The sequence below is a fragment of the Anolis carolinensis genome, chromosome 3 (assembly GCF_035594765.1).
Source record: "Anolis carolinensis isolate JA03-04 chromosome 3, rAnoCar3.1.pri, whole genome shotgun sequence".
Taxonomy (NCBI): domain Eukaryota; kingdom Metazoa; phylum Chordata; class Lepidosauria; order Squamata; family Dactyloidae; genus Anolis; species Anolis carolinensis.
Genome location: NC_085843.1, coordinates 161,263,134 through 161,283,361, shown reverse-complemented (window position 1 = coordinate 161,283,361; position 20,228 = coordinate 161,263,134). Strand labels below are relative to the sequence as shown.

Sequence of the window (20,228 nt, the reverse complement as noted above, 5' to 3'; positions counted from 1 at the left end):
TTCTTGGAGGCGGAAAAAATGTGACTTGCTCATGGTCACCCATTTGATTTCCATGACAGAGTGGGGATTTGAACCCTGGTCTCCTAGTATCTTTGACCAGTGCTCAAACCACTACACTACTCTGGCTCTCCCTGGACATGTTATTTGTGCAAATAAAAATCCAATCAAGAAACACTGTATTTTGCATAAAATACATGGTTTGGCCCAAAAACATTGGTGCAGGAAGACAATTTGCATTTTTACAAAATAGAATTCTTGTAATAAAATCCTGAAGAAGTACATTAAAAAAGTCCGCTCTGTGGTTCCATTATGTGAATAAAACTTTTACCATTTGGAACCATGAAAAAGAACATAGCAAGTTTTTGGACCATATCAACAATATTCATTCAAAAATCCAATTTACTATGGAAAAAGAAATTAAAGGAAAACTACAATTTCTAAAAGTCCTAGTCATCCTCAAACCAAACTAACAATTGGGCCACATAGTATACATAAAACCCCAATCATTATCCAGGACAAAAAAAGGAGCACAAATAAAGCCCTGGCAGACCATGCAAACAGAATCTGTGAACCCGACCTCCTTTCTTCAAGATGAACTGAATTGCCTATACTGGGCTCTGCAGGCTAATGGTCACTCTTCTGCAAACATCAGAAGAGCTGTAAGACCTAGAACAAGCCACAGGAACAAAAATAAAGAGCCATCTAGAGGTAAGGTGTTCTTACCATACATCAAGGGAACCACTGACTGCATAGGGAAACAGATGAACAAACATAATCTACAAACTATGTAAAGACTCACTAAAAAAATGCAACAAATGCTACAGTCGACAAAGGATAAGACAGATCCTCTGACCACTGCAGGAGTCTATCACATACTGTATAGCCATGGACAAGCCTACATATGGATGACCAAATGTAGTGCTTATAGACCAGAGGTTCCCAACATTCGGGCCTCCAGGTGTTTTGGACTTCAACTCTCAGAAACCCCAGTCAGTTTACCAGCTATCAGGAAGTTTGGGAGCTGAAGTCCAAAACACCTGGAAGCCCAAAGATTGGGAACCACTGCCATACATGATTCAAAGAACATGAAAGGCATTGCAGACTACTTCAGCCAGAAAAATCAGCAATAGCAGAACACATAATAAACCAAACTAGACACAGAATATTATTTGAAAATACAGACAACTACTTTCTTAGACTACACAGAGAAGCCATTGAAATTCACAAGGACATGGACAATTTCAAAAGAAAGGAATGAACCATGAAAATGAACAAAAATTGGCTACCAGTATTGAGAAACACCTGAATCAAGACAGTTACTAATGAACACCACCCAGACAAAGGAAGCCCCCAGGCAGCAAGCAATCGAGGACCAGTGAACATCACCCAGACAAAAGATGTCTCTAGACCAGTGGTTCTCAACCTGGGGGTCCACAGGTGTTTTGGCCTACAACTCCCAGAAATCTGTTAGAATTTCTATTGTCTAGAGCAGTTGAGAACCACTACTCTAGACAATAAACACTCTAAGGGAACAAAGGCCTGTCTACTTCTAGGCAGATGCCCTCATTATTGACTATGCAATCTTCTCAGTTATTCACATGCTAATGCCCACTCAAACACTTGCAAATCAGGCTTGCTAATTGCACCTTTCACAATTGATTAATAGACATTGGTTCTTTCTCTTACCTTGGACATTCCACAAGTATATATACTCCACTTGCTTTAGCACCAACAGATCCTCTGCAGATGCCAACCACAGATGCAGGTGAAATTTCAGGGGGAAATGCCATACAGCCCGGAAAACACACAACAACCCAGAATGAACATTGCTCAGAAATTTTGCTGAAAAATTCTAAAATATTCATACTTGCACATAGGAATGAAATATGTGACAATTTATATCCCTAGGTTTTCAAATATAAAATACCCTATTTGGATAGAAGAGAAATATACATTTTGAAGTACAAAGTAATCCTCATTTCCACGGGACTAGTGTCAGCCATTTCACTTACCTGTGATCATAGCGGCAGGGTTGTCTCCTTGCCGTTTGTTCACCCTCTGACTTCCAGCTCCCAGACATTTCCACTGGTAGGGACCAGGTTGCCTGCTCAGAGCTTTAGAAAGCTGCTTTTTTTCTGGGTTCCAAATCTGATGGGAGGCCCCACTCCTTCTCTTGGTCAAAGAAGCAAAAGAACTGCATTTTGCTGGAAGAGTGGGGAGAAAGAAAAGAGCGGCTACTTCCTTCTAGTCAAGAAGCAGAAGGACTGCTTCATTGGCAGGGAGAAGTGGGAGAGCTGGGCTTGCCACCAGATTTGGCACCCAGGAATGGGGCTTCTTTCAAGAACTCAGTGCAGGTAGTCTTTGCCCCAACATGTCACCCCAAGCTTCAGCTTCTCTCTCCTCCACAGGGCAGTAGGTGAGTGAGGGGAATAACAAATGCTCTGCATTTTCTCTGAGCACAAAACATTATTTCATTCATGTAATTGTGTGAAGCCCTGGAACATATCCCCCATAGATACAGGAGTTGTGCTGTAATTCTATTCACTTAGGGGGAAAATAGCATTACTGGTTACAGTAATGATATTCACCTTACTTCATCAGTTTCAGAATAAAATGATTTTTTAATTCACATAAATCCCAGTGAGTGCATTTTTCTTCTTCTCCAGCCATTGTGAGATATTGTGTATGAATATTTCAGATGGTAATACAAAGCTAAAAACAATTTCCTGTAGCCTTTAAAAACCCTAAGCATTTTAGATGACGTATTTCTGACATGTTAATTTGCTGACCCCTTTAATTCCTTAAGGTGTGCATTTATTAATGTCTCGCTTGCCCTCTTGGCATTTTAAAATGCAACATATTTTGATAAGCTGCAGCTATATTCATTGAGGAGGTATTCAAAAAGGGGATTAATCTCTCCCCTTATTGTCAGTTTTACAGTTTCTTGGTGTTTTATGATGCCTTAAATAATTCTTAATAGTTGTCTTATTTCCTGAATTTGACAAAATGTTTTTTTCTTTCTCTAGTTGCTCTATGGCAAAGTGATATATGAAGGCAGCCTTTATTCTTCAGGGGTACATTAGCTATCTGACTAAATAAGCATACTGTCATCCTTAGTGAATGATGGCTGATACAAAAATGACTAAAATCAATTTATAAACCCTATAAAATTATACATTTTACTGCTTGTTTCTGGATGTTTGGCTACATGCTATTCAAATAAGTTCATCGGACTCATGAATTCAGAGCTTGACTATTTAAATTTCCATATAATTAAAAATAAGAATTATAGTTATTATATAATAATATTTTCTTACCTGGCTTTATGAGTTTGCATATTTTATATATTTTTGAAAAATCAATTTTACTCTTGAATTAATGATAATCTAGCTGCTGGTATGTAGCTGTTCTATACACATATAAGGCTGAAAGGATACCACTGAACAATAGCGAAGATAACTGAAGGGATAAAGGAGCCATGGACTTATAATGGGATAGAGAGAAATAAATCTACTTTAAAGTGGGAAATTCTTTAATTCATGTTTATATATTCAGCCATTTAGCCATGGACCAATTGTGATATTTATGCATTATTGCTTAATGTTATTCCTAGCTGTGTGAGATGTCATAGGCTGATTGGTTCAACAACCATCTGTGAGCTAAATGAGCAAACATAGATTTGAAACTTGCTTTCCTCAGTCCTGGTCCAGAACTTTAAACTCTGCATCTTGCTGTTTTACATCTATTTCTAGATGAGAATGGGTGGCATAGAAAAATATTGTGTTTGTGTACTGAATGATTGGAACCGGTTTCATAGGTCCAGTTGATATGCATACCTGACAACACCACCTTTTGTATACTAAACAGCAGCATAACTGAGACCTTCACTGAAAAGGGTAGAAACTATCTTGCCCTATCACAGGCAATGAGAAAAAATATATAATTTTTCATTATTATATGTGAGAAGCAAGAATTCACATTTCTGACGTGATGCAAAATACATAGGAGTATTCCACACAGAGACTTGTGCAACTTTTTCCTTTTTATTTGTGAGTCAGAAACTGTATTGGAAAAGCTCACTGTGCATATGGGTTTCTGGATTGCATTGTGTGCTGGTTGGAGAGGGTGGGCGGGCATTTATTTTTCTTTCAAATGAAGCAAATTGCTACCCACTAAGTTTCTGAGGCAGGCATACATCTTGATGGCACTGCTTTCCTCTTGAGTTTTGTTATGCAGTATATGTTTTATGATAATTACTAGAGACAATAGGATTTTGCATGTCATAACTAACATGCTGCAGTGCATCTACCATTAGACATTTCCACTGGCAATTTATTTATTGTTTTCATTGCTTTTTATAAAATTGTTTTCATTTATTCATTGTTTTCATAAAATTCCAAGATAAGAGACAGCTGTTCTCAAAATAAATATGCATTACAAAACAAGATTAAATATTGCTCGTGCATCATTTTATCAAGGAGAAAGAAACATCCAGAGATTGCAGTTTACATGTGGGCAGAAACAATTCATCCTAAATTTGTTTTTGAGTAGTTATACTGGAATGTAGTGACAACAAAATAAATCACATTCAACCAAGTCAATTCCAAGAATATTTAATACTTTAGGAAAATCTGATGTGGTTTTCATTATGGAGATGAACTTGTAAATATCACAAATATTGATAATGCAAATAACTTCTGAATGTCCCCTTGAAAAAAGCTGCCACCATGTTTTCCTTAACACATGCCCATTCTACCACCTCCACCTTCTGAAGAGACCCAAAGCAATTCCATCTCAAGGCACAACTTTGCCTCTCCAGTTTCAGCAAAGTTTTCCCCTCCTTTGCTTAAACTGAAACTACATGGTACCCATGACAGATTTTCCCTACCTTTCTTCTCCTCCACTCCATCCCTTGCTTATTTATTTATGAATTTTAAATAATGTACTTGCTAAGACTACGCAGGTCATAGTTTTGGGACACAGGAAGGAGAGGGTGATGGATGGAGTGGATATAAAATAATGGGTATAATGATAACTGTTATCATCATTGGCGATCCCTCTTGACCGAGTGTGATTGCCTTCTAAGTGTAGGGTCTTGGCGGTGGGTCCATAGGTGGGTGTAGAGGCCTATTCTGGATCTGCATGTTCTTTCACAGTGAGCACATTGATTTCCAGATGGAAGACGGTCCCGACAAGGGTTGTCTTGATGCGCCTTCCTCTTGACACATTTCTCCCTTTCTCCCTCCATTCATGCTTCTTCAAATTCCATGGCACTGTTGATCACAGCTGACCTCCAGTTATAATGCTCGAGGGTCAGGGCTTCCCAGTTCTCAGTGTCTATGGCAAAGTTTTTAAAGTTGACTTTAAGCCCATCTTTAAATCTCTTTTCCTGTCTACCAACATTCTGTTTTTCATTCTTGAGTTGGGAGTATAATAACTGCTTTGGGAGATGGTGGTTGGGCAATTGGACATGGCCTGGTCAGTGAAGATATTGGTGGAAGATCATCGTTTCAGTGCTGGCGGCCTATGCTTCTTACAGAATGCTGACGTTTGCCTGTCTTCCCAAAAGATTTGCAGAATTTTTTGAAGGCAATGCTGATGAAATTGTTCCAGAAGTTGGGTGTAACATCTATAGATTGTCCACGTATAACATATGCAGGCGTATAACAGGGATGGGAAGACAATAGTTTTATAAACAAACATCTTGGTATCCCTACAAATGTCCCGATCCTCAAACACACACTTTTTCATTGGAGAAATGATGCATTCGCAGAGCTCAGTCAGGGTTGTATTTCAGTGTCAATGTTAATTTTTGTTGAGAGGTGGCTGCCAAGGTAGTGGAAATGGTCAGCATTTTCTAACATTATATCCTTAAGTTGTATTTCTGGCATTGCAGAGGGTTTGGCTGGTGTCTGCTGAAAGAGCACTTTGGTTTGCTTGGTGTTCAGTGAGAGGCCAAGCTTTTTGTATGCTTCTGCAAAGGTGTTTGGAGTAGCTTGTAGGTCTTCTTCTGAATAAGTACAGCCCGAGGCTGTGGCGCAGACGGGAGAGCAATGAATCACTGACCAGGAGGTCATAAGTTCGAGGCCCGCTCGGAGCTATGTTTCTTGTTTGTCTTTGTCCTATATTAAAAAGGCATTGAATGTTTGCCTGATGTGTGTAATGTGATCCGCCCTGAGTCCCATTCGGGGTGAGAAGGGCGGAATATAAATGCTGTAAATAAATAAGAATAAATACATTATCATCAGCATATTGAAGTTCTCTATCAGATGTTGTATCCTTGGTTTTGGCTTTCAGTCTGCTGAGGTTGAATAGCTTGCCATCTGTCTGATAAATTATTTCCATGCCAATGGGAAGTTTCCTATCAACAAGATGCAGTATCATTGCGATGAAGGTGGAAAGTTAAAATTGGGGCAATAACACATCCTTGTTTGACACCTGATTCCACCTTAAATGGGTCATTTTGGGAGCCATTGTTGTTCAAGGTTGTTGCCATCATGTATAATTGTTATACAGCATATCCAACTGATTTCTTTTCTCTTTCCATTAATCTACCATTTCTCATATACATTATCATCCAAAAGGGGAAAATTCCTCTTCTCATTCTACAGTAGAGTCTCACTTATCCAACATAAATGGGCTGGCAGAACGTTAAGCAAAAATGTTGGATAATAAGGAATTAAGGAAAAGCCTAATAAACGTCAAATTACATTATGATTCTATAAATTAAGCACCAAAATGTCATGTTTTACAACAAATTGACAGAAAAATCAGTTCAATACATGGTAACTGTAAAGAACTCAGGCAGGGGGGAATCTTTTGAAATCCCACCGCTGCCACCAGTATTGGAGAACTCATGCAGGGGGGAATCCTTTTGAAATCCCACCGCTGCCACCAATTTGCGGAGATGTGGAGGTTGTTTTTATTAATTAATTATATTATATATAGAACTATATCTGCTGCCACCAATTATTAAAGATGTCTTGTTTAAACGCTGCCACCAGATGTTAAGGGAATTATCAACTCTTGCCACCACTATTGGAAGATTTAGCCACTGGCTACTTAGAGAGGAGACTTTTTAAATTTTGTTTTTCTTTCTTCTTGTTGTTTATTCTTAATGTGTGTATATATGACAGAGACTGAGATGTTTGAAGGAAAAGAACAATAACACATTTATTCAGGCACAAGCTTAATAGTTACAATTCTCACTTAGAGGCACTTTCCTTAACAGTTGCAATAACAGAATGAGGTGATTCAAACTTCCTAAAATGTCTCTTCTTTCTCCACTTCTTTCTATACTGCTTTCACCCTGTGAATTACAAACACAGACTATCTGTTCCTTATCTGGAAACAGACTACCTTAAAATAAGTCACCAAACTTATTTTAAAATTGACTCAAAAATCAAACATTTGAGCCACCCTGATCCCTCAACCAGAATCAGTCTCTCGGTACCTCATAAGGGCACCGACTCTAAAAACTAACCTTCCCTATGGTTCTCTGACCACAGACTGACAGAGTTTTCCCTCCAAATTCTGCTCTCTTCAGCTAACCCAGTTGGTTCCGCCCCTTCTCCATGGCAACCAACTCTGAGTGCTGAGTAACTGAAATATTAACCCTTTTAAAAACACAGTTAAACATGGCTTCTATAACTTAAAAAAACCACACTTCATTACAGTAATGTTATGTAGTAATTACTGTAATTATGAATTTAGCACCAAAACATTGCAATGTATTGAAAACATTGACTACAAAAACATTGGCTACTAACAAATTGACTACAAATAAAGATAGAATGGTATAAAATGAACTTACAGTAACAACATTGTAGAAAATTAAATCTGAAAAAAGTTAAGTCCTTGTTGCCTAGAGAAACAGCTGTGGATCTGGGTGGGAGGCAGACTGCGTTGGATAATCTAGAATGTTGGCTAAGCGAATGTTGAATAAGTGAGTCTCTACTGTATTAATATGTATGCTTAGTCAACTGTGTCTACTCGTTTGTTTCTAAGAAACTGAGATCAAGAGAGGCTTTGCATGGGGTAAAAAGCATGCTGGTGCATGCACTCTCAAATGAGTCTGAACAGTTCTTCAGTAAAGGAATGGGAACATATCCGGGAGTACACACTCACTGGCCAGTAAGATCCATCACTGTTGCTGCTGCTGTAATGTGAGGAGACAGCAACAGTGATGGCTCTGTGGAACTACTGTTAAGCCCCCAAACAGCAGCAATTGCATTGCTCTTTGCTGGGAGGAAACCAGGCATGGGCCCATTGAATGGGAAGCTAAAAGAGATTATAAGGAGGAAGAGGAAAGGGCCAAGGATGGGAGATATGAAGGCTAGCAGTGCTATATTTTTCCTTATGCAAGAGAGGGGGGTTAACTTTGTTCCCTGACTCATTCAGTCCTTACAATTCTGTATAATCAATGCATAGTTGCAAAGTAAAATTGTGGCAGCATTTTCAGAACAACAAAGTCAATTTTCTTTTAGGTCATAGGAATATGTTTGTTTTAATTTATTATTTCATATGTATTCCCATTCTTCCATTTTGATTGATGTATTATATATATAATTTTTATATATGTTTATTGTTGTGTGTATGATGAGGCATTGAATTTTTGCTGTAGTTTGTAAGCCACTCTGAGTTCCCTTCGGGATGAGAAGGGTGGGATATAAATATAGTAAATAAATTAATAAATCAATACAATATCCTGAGTTTACTATCAATGACAAAGCTTGTGTAAATGCTTCCTAAAGGAGGCAAACTGAAACTATTCTCAGGTGTATTTTAAAAATATCTCTGCACGCTATTTTGGTATAATACCATAGTTTGAACTATACACAGAGTAAATAATGTACTGAAATCATTTTCAGAAAAGAATTCCTGCTTGCTATAAAGATGATGGCAACCTCTGCATTTTAAATTCAATTTTTTAAAATGAGTGTTTCATGAAAATGGTTCAAGTTTTTCTGTTGTCAGCATAAAGGAAGTGCTTTATTTATGCTGATCCAGCAGCCTAGTAGCATTTACATTATAGCTTTATCATTAAATAAATGTTATATGAGTATTATTATTTTATAGATTTTCTCCAGTAGATATTTTTGCCTTCAAACATGCTTTTTCATATTCTTACAATTTTTGTGTATATACTAATACACAGTTGCCCAAATAACTTATGAATAATACATATTTCAAAACATGTAGTGTAAACTTCAGGTGTTTTGGTGCCTCAATTTCCATTTTTTGTATTAAATATAAAGAAAATGTTGATAGCTATTTGTAAATGAAAAAAATGTGTTATTTTCAGTATCAACCCCAACTAATACTTTAAAAAGCAATGCTAAAATTATGTAACTTTAATTTTATAGACTATTAAATTGATGTGTGCCATGATAGAGAAATATACCAATATTGGGTTAGATCACATGTGAGGCAGCCCAGGATCAGTTCATAATGATTAATAATGAAAGTATTATATTAAATTATTATTTATATTTAAAGAATATTGGAAATAGGAATCTATTGCAAAAGGAATCAAATGTCCACCATAAAATTGCCCCCCCCCCTTTGTTACAGTTTTGGTTCAAAAAGCTGTTAGATGTGAAAATGAGATTGATATAATTAGTTTGGAAAGGGCCATTTCAGATATACTGGGAAGTGACTTGATAAACCGTAGTTTATTTAGCAAGCTTAAAACGATTTTGCATGAGTCTCTCGTCCTGTTTTCATGTGTTATCTTCCCAGTTGGATCATTCAAGAACCTGCTTTTTATTATGTCTGACATAAGCAATTGTTGTTTCTTGTATGCTAAATAAATTTTGAAATTTAGTTTTATCTTTGATTCAGAGATTGTTCAATAAAAGTGATATTAAATTAGAAACCCCATTCTAATGTCACGAGGGTCCCTGATTTCAGCCTTGACAATCTGTGCTCTAAATGCCAAGTTTGGCCCCTTCCATGCTGCCCTATATCTCAGGATCTGATCCCAGATTATCTCGCCCTCCCCCAGATTTTGTGGCAGTATAGACTCATATAATCCAATTTAAATCAGATAATCTTTGTGTGTCGTGAGAGGTAAAAAAAGAGGAAAGGTTGTTCCTGGAATAATAAACTTTGTTCAAAATGTTGTAAATAAACAAATTCACAACGAAATTTTCCCGTATACAAATCTGTCTTCATGTCAAGACAGTATCTATTTGTCATTTGAAATGTGAAATGATTAAAAACCAGTTTATCAATGCAAATGACTGGATATTGTCTGGTTGCTATGACTCTACCATTTTGTACTGTGGTTTGGAAGCTGCATGCTTGAAATCCCATATCAAAAATGTATATCCCTGGAAAATCTGCATATCAAGGAGATACTGTAAATTACACATTTCCTTGGCATTCTACTTTTCTACAAAATGCTTTGTTACAATGGACTGGTGTTGTAGTTGGGTCAGGGGGCAATAATACTACTACTAGTAGAACTGCTAGCAGGAGGAAAAGAGCTAATGGTGAGCAGGTGTTTGATGAGGAACAGCAAACAAAGCGGGTCCGTGAAATACTTATGGCTTCTTCTGAGGAAGAAATGTTTGAAGAGTTCTCTAGCGATGAGGAGTCAATGCTGGAAGAAGATGAGTTAACAGAGAGTAGAGGAACTAAAAGGACAACTCGGGAGCAAGAGTCAGATGAGGAAAGGGAAAGGAAGAAGATCCGGGATTTACTCACTGCTCCCATGGAAGATGAGACATTTGAGGGTTTTTCTGGGAATTATGGGTCTGGGAGTGAGATGGAAAGTGCTGCAGATTGGACTCAAGCAAATGTGTATGCAGAGCCAGTTTCTGCGGGTGCATCAGGGGATTGGCAAACTACTGATACACCAGGGACATGGGGAGATCTAAGTCTTGAACAAAGATGGAGGGACTGGAGGGTTGATGGGCGAGGTTCACGTATGGGATCAAGATCAGATGTGGATAATGATGACAGGGCGGAGGCCTCATCATCGTCGGATAACGATGTGTAAGTTAAACGTGGATTTGGAAGTAAAGACTTTGCAGAAGGCAAGGTGTCGTTTTGGACATTGGGTTGTCGCTGCCTGTTCTTCTGTTGGGCTTGGGTCCTGGCTGTACAGCTTCGTGTTTCAGAATTCGGCTTGGCTCCTGACGGCATCGCTCGTTCCTGGTTTGGTGTTTCCTGGCTTCCCCTTGGTTCCTGAATTCAGCTTGGCTCCTGACGACGGCATCACTTCTCCCAGTTGGTTTTCCTTGGTTCCTGAATTCGGCTTGGCTCCTGACAACGGCATCGCTTCTCCTGGTTGGTTTTCCTTTGGTCCCAGAATTCGGCTTGGCTCCTGACGACGGCATTGTTACTCCTGGTTGGCTTTCCTTTGGTTCCTGGATTTGGCTTGGCTTTTGACAGCGGCATCGCTAGTCCCAGTTGGCTTTCCTTCGATTCCTGAATTCGGCTTTGCTTTTGGACAACGGCGTTGCCTATTCTCGCTACGAGTGTGTGTTTGGTTCTTTCTTGGCTTTCTGTACCGTAGTTGGGCGTGACTATATTTTCAGTAACTCTTGGCCGGAGTTAAGACAGATTATCAAGCAGGATAATCCAGATTATTTTCTGTTCCTGTATTTTTGCCTTTCTTGAAGCAAAAGATATTTACTTTTACCAGGAACACTGAAGTTAAGTGTTCCTAGGTTCAGAATATCATTTAATAAACATTTGTTGTCCTTACTTCTTGTGTGTGGCTCTTTCAAAGGGGTCTGTGTCCTGACAACTGGCATTCAAACATGCACATTTCTCCTGCAGTGTAAAATGGTAGAGCTTCAGGTAATGCATATTATGTTATTTATCTGTGCATATCATTCAATTCAAACTTGCTCTCTGACATGATAAATAACTGCCATCACATTACATTCCACAAGAAATGTAAGAACTATTTATTAAGGAATAATCAGTACAAAAAAGTATCATTATAAAATCTTCTCATATTCGAACAGTAATTGAGAGTAGACTTGTGCACGGATTCAGAGTGGTTTGTTCCCTTTAGATAATCCAGCTTGTTTGGCTTGGCAAGATGGCTGTAACAGTAAGGGCTCAACTGTCGATAAGGGCTCCTCCTCCCCTATTTGGCACCACATGGCGTGGAGAGACTGACGTGTGATACTCACATGGGGTTTCCCTGTGAGTCCTGCCTCTTGGGCCAATCAGAATAGAAGAATGCTGTGACATGTCTTATGCAAGCTGTGTCTAAGGAAAGGGTCCCAGGAAGGATTCTTCCTTAACCCCGTTCTTGAAATCCAGACTCCCTTTAAAGGAAGATAGAAAAGGGTCCCAGGAAGGGTGTTTCCTTAACTCCATTTTTCAAACCCAGACTCCCTTGAAAGGAAGATAGGAAAAAGTCCCAGGAAAGATGCTTCCTTAACCCAGGTCTTCAAACCAAGACTCCCTTGAAAGGAAGGTAGAAAGGATCCCAGGAGAGGTATTTCCTTAACCCCATTGCTCAAACTCAGGCTCCCTTAAAAGGAAGAAAGAAAAGGATCCCAAGAATGGAAAGGAGAGCCTTGCAAGTTCCCCATTCCCGCCAATGGACCAGATCTTCCTGGATCTTTCGGCTGTGGACTGGAAACGGCTATTTGGCAACCTGCCTGTTTTTGGGAGGTACACAAAAATGAATCCACAGGTCTCCTGGAATTCCATCAGCAGAAACGGATTAAGGTTCAGCCGAAATGCCAAGCCTAATTGAGAGCATGGAAATGGACCATAGTTGAGATTGTTGAAAAGTAGATGGTTTTTTTCCTGTTTAAAGCTTAGTCTTCTGACATAGTTGCTCTGGTAGAAACCTATCAGAATATGGTTATTTAGTTGGTAATTTTTCTCAGGTTTTATAGAAAAAAAATGAGTGGTTTATACTTACAGGAATTACAAACCTTTTGTATTCTGATGTGAAATGAACTTTCCATCTTAAAAATTATTTTTAAAAAGTTGACATTGTGTTTATACAGCATTTCTGTATAGGTACTTAAGTATAGGTACTTAAGACGGCTAATAATCCATTAAAATGTAAATGTAAATATTAAAAAAACCCAATGGAGAAGAATTATTGCCAAGAAAATTTTGTGATAGTTTCATAGTAGAGTCACCATAGGTTGGAAATGACCTGAAGGCACACAACATAACCAAACACAAAGCTAATGTGTAGCATGTCACAAGACAATCTCTGTAGGGCTGAGGATACTTTCAATTAGATGTTGAACGTGTGTGATGAGAAGTGTAGAAAGAGAATGAGAGGAATGAGAATTCATATTGTGTTTGTAAGGACAATATAACATTATTATGATTCCTTAAGATCTTTACAGATTTCATAATTATTTTAGTAATCAGCATTTTCTTGCAGGGTTCCATTGCTTTGTAGAGTATTCTCGGCAGAAACTTTTTCATTTAACATAGAACCATATAACTTTGAAGCAGTCATCTTGATATGCTTTGTGAAAATGGGGTTGAAAAACATATGTTTATTCCTTGAATGGAAAGAAGCTAGCTAGCTAGCTAGCTAGCTAGCTAGATAGATAGATAGATAATCAGTCCCTAGGATACCACATCCCCTTGGAGGTGTCTACGGACAACGCCGGCTCTTTGGCTTAGAAAGGGAGATGAGCACCAACCCCCAGAGTCAAACACGACTGGACTTAACGTCAGGGGAAACCTTTACCTTTACCTAGGATGTCCTAAGAGATATGTTTACCTCTTTAAAAAGTCATATTGGGAATTAGCTTAGTTATATATATAATCTTTTGGGGATAATATGAATTTGTCAAACATCAGAAAGAAAGGGTTTTTACAGGTAATTTTTATTAGAATACGGAATGTAGATGCATAATGTGGGAGGAAGTCCGCCTGTACACCTTTTCTGTCCTTGAATTTAGGTAAAAAAAACAACTATTGTTGTGCCAATATTGGAAAAATGAAAATAAAAGAAACAAATTTACATGCTGTATCTGCTGCTGAGACATATTTTGCAGAAAATATATGGAGAAAAGGAAATATCGGTTCTTTGTTCTCCTTATGTTTAAGATTTTAATGGATCTGATTAAAAAGTTTCGCATGCTATCATCATTTTACTTTTAATTAATTTTCTATCATGTCATGTACTTTTTGTTGTTCAATAAACATTACATAGGATAATCAAAAATGAGGCAAGTTGACACAAAGGGAGACTAAAGCCATACTGCATCAAGTAAAATAAAATTGCAGGACTTGTCAATACAAACGAGGGAAAAGAATTGACATTGCATCTTGATCCTACTAAATGTCAACATTGGAAGTAATTCTGAGAGCACAGTGGCACATTGGATAAAATAAACAGGATAGATGAAAACTAACATCCCCTGCTTTTGTACGGAGAGGAGCTCAAGTAACTCCATTTATGAGACTCTTTGAACACGATTCCAAATGGGTCCTATCACATGACATTTGCCCTATTACATCAGTAATCTGTTTGAATTTGTCAGCAAATGTCACACAAAAATAGTAATTGCATGCAGGAATCTAATTGTGTTTTTTATTTACTATGATTTTATACATTGTTGAAGCACTGTTTATCCATGTGATTGGAAATCACATGTATGCATTCCATCAGTTAAAATCTTGCAACAATGGTACACACTGTGTAATATTGGGGGGGGGGGGTGATGTAGGGAAGCATTCATATGGATTAGAAAGAGCCAGTCTTCCATGGTCTGAGTCAAAGTGCACTATTTTCAAATGGCAAGAAACATAAAGGGGAGAGCATGGATCCTGTCTGGATAAAGTATGCATCCAGTCCTCAAAAGAAACAGGATGCATACTGATGTAAACTGATAACATCCCAATGCGATGAGGTCCATTCATCAGAAGGAGATGGGAATAGGGTTCTGCAACGTCATTGCACAGTGAGCTGATTATATAAACAATCATCTCTAGGTGCACTATGATTAGAGTAATATTAGGAATCATTTCCAAAAGGGAAATAATTTTAGCAAAACAATAAGGAATCTTTAACACCTTAAAGACTTACAGATTTTTTTTAGCATTGTCTTCATGATTTACAATTTGTTTCCTGAGATGAATGGTATATAATATACTTGCTTTAGATATGTGTGCACAGTGTACATGGATGTGGATGGGACCAGAATGAAATGGGATGCAAAAAGAATCAATGAAAAATGTGGCATTTAAATACGTCAGTTAACACATAATACACATCTGCTACGTGGTACTGTTGGCTACTTAGCAGTTGATTACTTCTGAAATATTAAAGAGATGTTTTCAGGGGAAAAATATACTGTTGGACTGAGGCAAGTGTTGTAAACAACATATACACACTGGCCAGCCAGTTATGTTGGACTGTGATAAATTTATTTCACTGTTTTGTAGTCATCTACTATAAATTCAAGCAGCTAAGCTTTAAGTTAAACAGTATGCACTGTGTATATTAAAAGCTCATTATGTCTTGTGCATTTTTCAAGGGCAGGCAAGTGGAAAAAATAAACACAACTTGGAGGCGTAATGAAGTGTAATATATGTTTCTCACTAAAAGTTCTATAAAAACATGTCATTGCTGCTTATGCAGTTCTAAGTCAACATACGAGAATATTTATACTGATTACATCTAAAAGGTTTTTGTTGTATTAGATTTACCTGCTCTTTATTGAGAATTTACACTATCCTGAAGTCTGTTTATTAGTGGAACTGGCAGAAATATGTTTGTAGTTTAAAGACGCAACATATATTCATTTCAGAAGATTTGGAGCCTTGTCTACCCAAAATATACTGTTAGATTATTGAGTTGATGACTAACAAATACTTTGTGTTTAAAATTACCAAGAGATTATAGAAATTTGATATAGCGACAATGTGAAAGGGGTTATGTAGTTTCATTAGTAAAATCAGATGTTAGGACTGTCAGTAGTATTTGATCTTATAGTTTTTTTCTCTCATCTTTGGAAAGGTAGAAGGAACATCCCTTTTGACACTTTGTTCCGGAGATGTTTTAGCAGAGAAAGAAAATGCAAATCAGTATACTAAATCTGCCCAGCTGTTATTTGCTACTTTGTATTGTTTATTCTCAATCAGCATAAGTGTACTTTTCTGATTACTGGTATCTTTCTTTTGAATTGCAGTAGTCAGGGACAAAAGTTTAAACACGTGAAGAAATAAATCTACTAGGTCTTTTGCTCAACTAACATGCTCTGAGCAATGAAGCTCTTTAGTTAGATTTTGGTACAACTCATATGTTCTAGGAAGAGAGTAGCTTCTGTGTCTAAGTAAAAATGGTGTTTTCTTTAAAGCAATATCTAAAATATGTACTGTGTACTGTGATATAGAAGGCAATTGTGCTAGCTATTAAATTTAGTATGTCTTTGCACAGTTTCTGCTGAGCGTCTTTCTGTAATCATACTGATGCCCCATCTCCACAGCCTTATAATGTAGTTTCAGAATGCAGTTAAACTGCATTGAACTGCAACATATGGCAATGTAGACTCATATAATCCAGTTCAATGCAGTTAAATTTCATTCTGAAACTGCATTATATAGCAGTATAAATGGAGCCTGAGTCGGAGGAGAACAGAGAACCATAAGTATTTTTCTGTTGCCAGAATGAGGCAATATCAACCTACATTTACCATAATGAAGGCTTAGGGATAGTACAGGCAGTATTGTAGTAGCTGTGAAGACAGAGTAGAGTTGGTAGGAATCATGCCATTCCTTGCACAATTTGACATGGCTTTCATCTCACGCAAAACCCATTTCTTCTACTAGATGTTGTTGCATTATGAATCTCATCATTTCTGATCATTGGCCATACTGACTGAACTTACAGAGAGTTATGGTCCAAAAGGATCTGGAGCAGTGATTCTCACACTGTGGGTCCCCAGGTGTTTTAGCTTACAACTCCCAGAAATCTCAGCCAGTGTACCAGCTGTTAGGATGTCTGGGAGTTGAAGGCCAAAACATCTGGGGACCTACAGGTTGAGAACCACTGATCTGGAGAAACAAAGGTATTCATTCCTGGGCACAGTAATTGCTTGGGCATTGTCGACTGTCTCTTCTGGGCGATGGTGAACAATAAACACACAGACAAAATAACCGTTTGGGTAAACTGGCCACAACATTTTATTGGTTACAGAATGAAGGGTTGGCTGCCCTGCATGGGTCCCGGATCAATGATCTGACAGCCCATTGCTGCCTGATCCAAACGAGTCACGGCGCGACCGACACCTGGCCCGGTAGTTGGTCTCCAGCGCCACCTGTTGGTACCTAAAATATCCCCTCCCCCCCTGATGCCAATGAAAAGGGGGGGGTGGAGTATCTTACGAGATCCGAGACCCATGTCACACGCCAACAACAGTTGTGACAAAACAATGAAAACATGAATATATGCAGGGTGGGCGGGATGGCAAGCTGCAGCCTCCGAATGGCTGCTGTTGGGCCTCTCGGGGGCGGAGCCTGGAGTGGCCTCGCCCACTGAGGGGCGCTGACCAATGGCAGCCCGGTAATGCTGGCCTGCCATTGGCCAGCGGATGCTGGCAGTGGGAAACCTTCCCGCCGCGCCGAGGGGGCTTCTGGGAACAAGAAGCCCCCCAAGCCCGCCACCATGATAGAAGGGGGAGCGCCCTTCCCAGCAATCTTCAGGGCCCGGTGAGTCAGGCCCTGCCCTTTCACTAGAAACCCCTTGATTATTCAACCAGAGGATTGATTTTGTAAAAATCGTTTCATGCACCTACACCTTTTCAGGTGCAGGTATATAAGCATTGCATCTGATTATTTCAATAGCAATGCACTGAGCCATAAAACTAGTATATTTCAGACAAATATATCCGTGATATATTTGTCTGAAATATAATACTGAGAAATAGCAAGCTTTGGATCTATTTCTGCTCTGTCTAAATGGAGAAATCAGTGCATGTTTGGAAAGACAGTTTCATAATCAGTCATCAAAATTATCTGAGTTTATGATTGACATTATACTTACTATACATACATGTGCATGCATACCTTATTCAGGAGAAAGAAAACTCATGCTGCTAATGGATTTTTCAGATCATGCATAATGTAATGGAATCTAATAATGATACTAATATTACTTACAAGGAGACATTTCTTCTCATCAGATACATGCTCACAGTTCTTACCTGTTCTAGCCAGGTCCTGAACATTTCCATACAAATGAGCTCTGTCAGTGATTTAACAACATACTTCACGTAGAAATGGGTCACGGATATCATCCTGAATTCTTCAAGCTGGCATTATGGAATGTGCCTTGTAATTAGCATTGATTAAAGTAAAAATTTAGATAAGTCGTGACCCATAATGGTTCAAAGCTATGAAAATGCTTCCTCAAACCATTAATAGAGGACATTTCCTTTCTGCATGATGGAGGTCAGTATCCTTCATGTGAGCCCTGACAATCTTTAGTTTCTTGAATTATTTGTATCCTGCTGTGTCTTTAATTCCATTTTATTATTGAAATAATATTTATTTATTTATTTAGTGTATCAGTACTTTACCCTTTAGCCAAAAAAGCTTATAGAGCACTTTGTTGATAAAAGTGATGGGGCGGAAGTGATTTCTACACCTTGATTTGTCTAAATACAGATCAGTATTTTATTGCTTGTATGCATGAGTGACAGCATGCTTTCCAAAAGATTACAAAGCTGCACAAAATCACTTCCACACCTTTAAAGTTTATATTTTGAACATTCTCAGAGGTGAAAGTTCTAGGTAGGCAATCTTTTAATTACAGCCTTCTACCTAACTTTCAGTTTTTCTTTACTTCTAATTTTTGCATATTTGACTGTTAACAAAGTGTGTATGTATGGAACAGATGGTTACTCAGACTACTAGACATATTGTCTTGTTAAGGATCTATCCTAAATATTACTTTAATGAAAAAGCATTATTCTGTATAAGTTCAGTTTTGGTGAGATGATAGAAAAGGCTATGTCTAGACAGTATATTACCATTTTGAATGTATTGCAATAAACTTCTTATTATTAAAATAATAGTAATACTATTTATTTATTTATACATTTGTATCTCATCCTTCTCACCCCCCAGGGCGATGGGGACTCAAGGCGGCTTCACAACTGCAATCATTATATGCCAAAAAATAAAATAAAAATAGAATTATAGAAACAAATTGCAATTAAAACAGATCATTAAAACATCAACTATAAATCATCATTTAAAACTTATACATGTCTAGATCATAGTCCAGGGTCTGACCATTATCAGACACATTACTATTGCTGCGTTTGATGCTTAAATGCCTGGTCCCACAGCCATGTTTTGAGTTTTTTCCTAAAAGGACAGAAGGGAGGGGGTTAATTACTACAAGCAGTAATTATGATTATATGTATTTACATTGTTCCTAATGCATTACAACCCTAAGACAAACTTATCAGAGGGTTTTCTTGGGAAAAAAATGTTCAGAGAGGGTTTGTCATTGTCTTCTTCTAAAGGTGAGAGAGTATGACTTGCCCAAAGTTACCTAGTGAGCTTCCATGACCAAATGGGATGAAAACTCTGATTTCCCAGAAGTAGTTACCATTTCAACCACTACACCATGATGGCTCCATAATTCATTATTAATTCATTCATATCTCATTTCCTCCCTAAAACAGGGCTTCAAGCCAAAAGCAAATACAAAGATATAAGTATAACCTTAGGAGGAAAAGTTATTGTTTAAATGCCATAAAATTAAAACCTTTTTAAATAAATGTGCTCAGCAAATCCACAACAATCATGACATTCAATAAAATGGCAGAATATTTAAAACCCTTGAAATCCGTTTTTTATTCTTGAAGATAGGTCTTTCACTTGCTGGTAGAAGGGCAGTAAGGAGGGAGCTATTCTAGCCTCTCTAGTGAAGGAGTCCTGAAGTGTTTGGGAGCATCTACCAAGAATGTTCCCACCAAACATTGGTGGGGCTGAGAGAAGGGACTGTCCTGAAGATCTTGGGATCCAGGCATTCTCATGTACGTTTATCAGATAGCCTTGAGCCAAGCTATCAAAATCATAACTAGCATGTTGAGGTGAGTCTGGAAACATACTGGTAGCCAGGACAACCATTGTGCCAAGGGAGGGGGAGGGTATAACCTGCACTAGTTAATAACAAGTCTGCAGCTGTTTGGGTCAACAGATAGTTAATACATATATTTGACAGTTATATAAAGACTGTGTTCCATATTATGTAGTTTCAGTTG

At 38.1% G+C, this 20,228-nt stretch overlaps 1 protein-coding gene across 5 annotated transcripts in view; it reads left to right on the top strand.

Annotated features, from left to right (window-relative positions):
• Positions 1 to 20,228, top strand: part of atrnl1 (attractin like 1) — a 786,325-nt gene that overhangs the window by 207,219 nt on the left and 558,878 nt on the right. The gene's annotated exons all lie outside the window — the stretch shown is intronic.